Source organism: Pteropus vampyrus, unplaced genomic scaffold (assembly GCF_000151845.1).
Source record: "Pteropus vampyrus isolate Shadow unplaced genomic scaffold, Pvam_2.0 Scaffold149, whole genome shotgun sequence".
Classification (NCBI taxonomy): domain Eukaryota; kingdom Metazoa; phylum Chordata; class Mammalia; order Chiroptera; family Pteropodidae; genus Pteropus; species Pteropus vampyrus.
Genome location: NW_011888930.1, coordinates 2,857,964 through 2,864,741, shown reverse-complemented (window position 1 = coordinate 2,864,741; position 6,778 = coordinate 2,857,964). Strand labels below are relative to the sequence as shown.

At 36.5% G+C, this 6,778-nt stretch overlaps 1 pseudogene; it reads left to right on the top strand.

The window, feature by feature from the left end:
• Nucleotides 1–4,651: 4,651 nt before the first annotated feature.
• Nucleotides 4,652–4,770, top strand: LOC111745245 (annotated as a pseudogene).
• Nucleotides 4,771–6,778: the final 2,008 nt, after the last annotated feature.

Below are 6,778 nucleotides of genomic sequence, written 5' to 3'. Positions count from 1 at the left end.
TCATGTTCAAACACATTTGGGCCTGGATTTCTAGGACTCATAGTTTTTTATAACTATATCATTATCCTTGTACATATATATTTAACACATAGGTATTTAAGCCACTCACGTATCTGCTGTCGAATACGGTTGTTTTATACCATTTTAAAGATTTATTTAGCGATATACGTGCTACTACCACAAACTCTGTTAGAATGATTTCTATGAAAATTCTACTTCATAAGCTATCATTTTAAATAGAGAGAGGTACAGTAAAAAAGATATTTTAGCATACATTTTCTAATAACCCTATGTAGTTTTTCTAAGTCAATTTAAATTTGCCTGGGGTATGTAGTTTATCGGTTATTGTTCAGTTGTCATGGAAACAGACGCAATAATCACATACACATTCTGCAGCTGCGTGGACAAGCCATCTCCTCTGAGATTTTAACTTGCAAATAAAGCAGTGCATGAGTAAGAGGCAAGCATTCTTCTCCAGGAGACTGCGTACACGGTACCTCTAAGATACCAGTCTCAGGTGATAGCCAAAGCAAGACTTCCAAATGCAACTCTTTCTCCGGGTTTCTCATGGAACAGCTGAGACATCTTTACCCAAATCATAATGATACTTCCACTTTTGCTTTTAGAATCTGGGGCATAGGTAAAGAAAGCACAATGGAAAACTGTACACTAAGTACCTGGTTCTCATCCATTTCTTAAGACTTCCGGTGTTTCTGAAGTGGAAATTATGAAAACACAGTTCAGTTGTTCTGAAAATAAAACTTCGATGACATTGAAAAATAAAGTTGTGGAAGTCATTGCAAAAGAAAGGTAGGAATCAAAGAAATTTCTCTAACAAAAATTCCTAGTCTTTCATGATGCCCTCGAAACTGAGATTGTGCATTCATTTGGGCCACTTCTGAACAAGTGAATGTTTTATATGTAGTTGACTCAGTCAAAGGAAAGAGTTTTAATTTTTTGTTATAGAAAATTTCAAATATACATAAAAATAGAAAATACAATGAATCTTTATGTACCCACCTCCCAGACTAAGCTACTATAAATATTTTGACACTTGTTTTATCTGTAAACACAAACTTCTGTGGCCAAATTATATTAATCGTGTCATTTCACTCATACATTTCTACTATATCTCCAATTGATAAGGATTTTAAAAAATGTAATAATTATGCTGTCATCTATACCTAAAAAAGTAGCATTTAATTCCTTAATATCAGAAATATTCTATTTTTTAATTAACAGTATAAAAATTGGTATTAACAGTTGTTATACATTATCTAAAAGGCTTGTAAATAAATCACTTTTGTGATTTATTTTTCTCATGAAGAAGAAAATACTTTAAAAATTGTTTTTTATCCTGTCTTAAATTTTTCTCATCCTCTTTCTAGAGGAGGCATCAACTTTTAGTTCCTATCATTTTATAATAGTGTAGGTAGGGAATACCCATTGAAGAAGTTAATTTTAATTAATTGAAATAACTAACATGGGGGAAACACTGATTCAGTCTTGAATTCCTCTTCAGTTGGCTCAGAGATAAGTGCTAAGAGGTTATCATTCCCCACATACCCATCATTGCTTAAAACTAATAACTTTATGAAACCTATATTTCATTAAAATCTATTAAGTTATTTCTCCATGAAAACCTTTCTCTTAAAATGACTCATGTTCTATTCGTTGAGTGCCCATCTGTTGTTGCCTTTCTCTTTAACTTCTATGAGATTCTCCCACCCCAGCCTTATTGAAGTATAACAGACAATTAGTTGCTCATATTTACAGTGTACAATTCCATGAGTTTTTTTCATTTATAGCTGGCATATAATAATATATTAGTTTCAGTTGTACATCATAGTGATTAGAGATCCATATAACTCATGAAGTGGTCACCCCACTAAATTTAGTCCCCTTGTCTCCCTTACATATTTTTTACAACATTGCTGACTATTTTCCTTCTGCTTCACTTTATATCTCCATGACTATTTTGTATCCATCCATTTGTACTTCTTAGTCTCTTTGCCCTTTTTCACCATCCTGTCTAGCAGCCCTCAGAATATTCTCGGTATCTATGAGTTTGTTTCCATTTTTGTTGTTGTTCTTTATTTTGTTCTTTTGTTCCACATGTACGTGAAATGTGCTATTTGTTACGTCGACTACTTTTTCTTTATCTGACTTATTTCATTCGGCGCAATAACCTCTAGGTCCATCAAGGCAATATCTTTTTCCAACCCCTTCTTTTTAGTCAGTGTTTGTCTTTTAATCTGAAGTGAGTCTCTTATAGGCAGCATATGTGAAGGTCTTGTTTTCTTATCCTTTCAGCCACTCTATCTTTTGGTTGGGGCACTTAATTCTTTTCCAGGTACTTGTTGATAGGAATGTAGCTATTACCATTCTTTATTCCTGTTTTTGATACATGTTCTTTCTTCTTAAAGAAGTCCCTCCAACATTTCCTGTGATACTGGCTTGGTGTTAGATAAATTCCTTTAGCTTATTTTTGTCTGAGAAGCTCTTTATCTGTCCTTCAACTCTAAATGATAACTTTGCTGGATAAAGTATTCTTGGTTGTAGATCCTGGGTTTTTATCACATCAACTACTTTGTGCCAAGCCCTCTGACCTGCACAGTTTCTTTTGAGTAATTGTCTGCCAGTCTTATGGGAGGTCCTTTGTAGGTAATGAATTGCTTTTCTCATGCTGCTTTTAAGATTCTCTCTTTGTATTTAACCTTTGGCATTTTAATTATGATGTGTCTTGGCGTGGGCCTCTCTGAGCTTCCTAGGGTTGTATGTCTATTTCCTTTGCCAGGCCAGGGAAGTTTTCCATCATTATTTCTTCAAATACATATTCAACTTCTTGTACTCTCTTCAGGTATCCATATGACATGGATGTTATTACTCTTAATTTTGTCCCATAGGCTCCTTAAATTATTATTATGTTTTTGGTTACTTTTTTCTTGCCATTCTGATTGGGTATCCTTGGCTTCTCCATGCTCTATATCAGTGTTTCGATCCTCTTCCTCCACTCTGTTGATTCCCTCCAATACACTCTTCATCTCAGATAATGTATTCTTCATTTCCGACTGGTTCTCTTTTATAATTTCCATTTCCATTTTTATGTTTTTTATCTCTTTGTTAAAGTTCTCACTGAGTTCATCTACACTTCCCTTAATTTCATTGAGCATCTTTATAATCAGTATTTTGAACTCTGCATCTGGTAGATTGCTTGACTCCATTTTTCCTGGAGCTCTGTTCTGTCCTTTTATATGGGACCTGCTTCTTTGTCTCCCCATTTTGGCTGCCTTTCTGTGTCTGTTTCTATGTATTAAGCAAAGCTCCTAAGTCTCTTGGTCTTATTAGCGTGGCTTTGTGTAGTAGGTGTCCAGTAGCACAGTCCTGAGAGGGGTTCAGCTGCAGGCCATGTTTAGCCCCAGCCTGTGTCCCTCTAGGCCACCTGTTAAGATTCAGCAAGCAATCCAAGAGGCCATGCCAGAAACCGAGGCCAGCTGCCACCAGTGTGGATCTTGGAGCTTGCTCAGCAAGTTGCACAGGACTTGCAGAGGACACAACTGGTTGTGGCTTGGGAAGGGCCCTGAGTTGGAGGAGGTGGAGCTTCACGGAATCCTCTAGGTGGAGCGACCTCTGTTATCCAGTTTGATGATGTCTCAGCTATGGTGGCACTGCTTCCGCACGCTGGAGGGAGGGGGCAGGGGGACTCAACAGAGGAACAATGGATATGCCAGCACTTCTACCAAGTAGAAAGCCTCACTTCTGGCCCTTGCTCCGACAACTCAGTGTCCCCCTCTAAGTCCCTGGTGACCCCTGAGCAGCCGACCTGGCGTTGTTGCTCAGTGTGAGCAGGTTCATCACTGTGTAAGTCCGGTTATGGATACGGCCCCCTTAAGAGGAACATCTGCAGCTGCTGGCTGCCACAGCCGTCCCCTCTGTCCCACTGGGGACTGGGCAACCTCGCATCTTTGCTCCCTCCTACCTCCAACCGTCGCGGAGTGATTTCTAATTTGTCTCCCTAGTTGTAGGGCTTCTGTTCCTCTAGACCCCAGGCGACTCTGCTTGCTGTTTCCTCTGTGTTTCCGTCTCAAATTTGGTGTGGTCGCAAGAGGGGATGAGCGAAGCTTCTACCATCTATGCCATTTCGCCTGCTTCTCTATGAGATTCTTTTTGATGTTTATAATCGTTTCTTTCTGTTCTTGTCTTGTCCGCCTCTTTCTCTGTCTCTGTATCTTTTTTCCCTTTTCTTCTTTTTCTTTTCCTCTATTTTCATTTTTTGTTTCCTCTCTAATCTCTGCCTCTCCTTCCTCATTGTTAAATTTAATAACAAAAGTCAATATTCTCTATTCTTAATTGTAAAAATATGTGAGAAAAACATTTGGGTTTCTTTAAAAGAAAAGAAAATGGCTTTTCACTTGAATTTTTTACTTCCTTCAAAGTAGCAGCTCTCTTAGCATTTTTGTTTAGAAGATATCTTTAGTCATTCTAATAGGCAGCTATCTATTGCATGTTCACTAAAGATGATTTCTGAAGAATTCTAAGCAGTTTTATACCTAGGAATTTTACTTATTCTTATGGCATATATGCTAATAAGATAAGAGAAACTACTATGTTCTGATTTTTAGAATGGGTCATGCAGTTTAAAGAATTTCAAGTCAATAGCCATGCTACCCTGAACAAACCTGATCCCATCTGATCTCGGAAGCTAAGCAGGGTCGGTCCTGGTTAGTACTTGGATGGGAGACCATCTAGGAAGACCAAGTGCTGTAGGCATAAAAAATAAAAAAATAAGGGATTGTAAGCTGACAAGGTCCTTGCAATCTGTGAGGTCAACTAGGGGTTCCCTTACCTAAAAAATAAAAAAACACAAAACAAGAATTTCAAAACATCAGTCAGCAGATGACTGCAGATCCCTTGCTGGTGCTGTGTTTTACTTAATAAATCTGTAATTATTCCAATTGATTTCTGGGGGACCTAGTTACAGTCTCAAATCTGGAAGACATCTTAGAGACTTTTGTAGCCTAAAAGTTCTTCATTTTACCGCTTGAGAAAATGAGGCCAAGAGAGGCCATGTGACTTCCAAGGATTACCTCCTAAGTTAGAAATGAAATTAGAACTAGAACTAGAACCCCAGTTTAATGACTACCAGTCCAGCACTTTCTCTACAATTTTTGAAAATAAAGGATGATTACATGTTACATGGTGAGAGGACAGTGCCCACTCACATCAGTATGACATACACTGTGAATTGTTTTTTCTGGATGCCTAATCCTCCCACACTCTGACCCAGCGAATCTAGAATGTTGGGACACATTAGAAGAGCTGGCTAGAGCAAGAGGTATGGTAGAACAAGGTTTAATCTGCTTTCATTAGCATCATGCTGGAATGCAGCTAGTGGTAACTTACTAAGAATAAGTCAGAACACTTTCTCAGGGGAATTTCAAAATGGGAGACTCCTCCCTATTGAAGCAGGAAATATTGGAATAATTTTATAAAACAGCATTCAAGTTTTCATCTGTGAAAGGGAAATGATGTCCATTTTTTTCCTTCACCTTCAGTGATCCAACATATTTCTTGGCTTAATATAGTCCATCATTTTTGTTCTGTTTCATTAACAAGTTTCCAAAGAGCATGTTGCTTGCTTTGATTATAGGATGAAATATAAATGGATATACATGTCATATTCCTGTTGTGAATAAATTGTCTTGATAATAATAATGAGAAAGAGGTAATAACATATATGCCCTTATACTCATTTAAGTGATGTAATCTCAATGCTTTTTCTTCTCCAAAAATAACTTTAGGAAATGCATTTTGGTTTTTCAGCTTCCAAATGGATGAGATATATTTTAAAGCATTATTAGCTTTACTTAATATTAGCTATTTTTCTCATGTATTTTTTAAATTATTAGCTTTACATTTATGTTTAAAATATCTCCTTTTTATAACACACAATTTCATTGAAAGGAGATATAATCAACAATTCATTATAGCTTTCTTTCAATAGATTGGAATTAGCACTAGTGCTGAAAAACCACTGTCCTTCATTCTGTAATTCCAGTGAGAAAAATAAAGAAATAAATATTAGAAATGTCACTTTGGTGAGGTTATTAACAACCTTAAATTAGAGGGAGGTTCCTCTAAAGGGGAAAAAAAAGGTGATAAAACACATCCACTTGAAATGGCTTCATAGTTTAAGCAAACAGCATGGCCAAAAAAAAAAAAAAAAAAAAATTCCCACCCAGCAGTAAATGGTAAGAACAGCCTTAAAATATTCCAGAGAAATAGACTGTTTCAATAAAAAGTTAGGGGGAAAAAATCAACCCACGACATCAATTGAATTTTGACTGAGACTATCAAAGACTTGGGCTGGAAAAACACAATACCAATACCGGGAAATCTAAAATCCTCCAAGAGCACTGGAAATGCAGCCCCTGGGAAAAATATTGGAGGTTAATAAATAAAAATAACGCATAGATACTGATCATATGTTGTAATTCAGTCTTTTTTCTCACATTAAGATTTAAGTACAAAATTAAACAATGTCACAATGTAGCTAATTAATTTATTCCAATATTATTAAAATGCACTCACTGAGAACACACACTTTCGGATCTCTGTACTTCACACTTAACTCATGCTGTGGATTATTGAAATTATTTCTACAACAATGTCCCCTGATATTCTGAAAAAAAAGTTCTTAACTTATTGTAATGTCATGAAAGAATTCCATTCTTTCATGTACCTACCCTTAGAAATTCTATGTACTCCAATGACCACA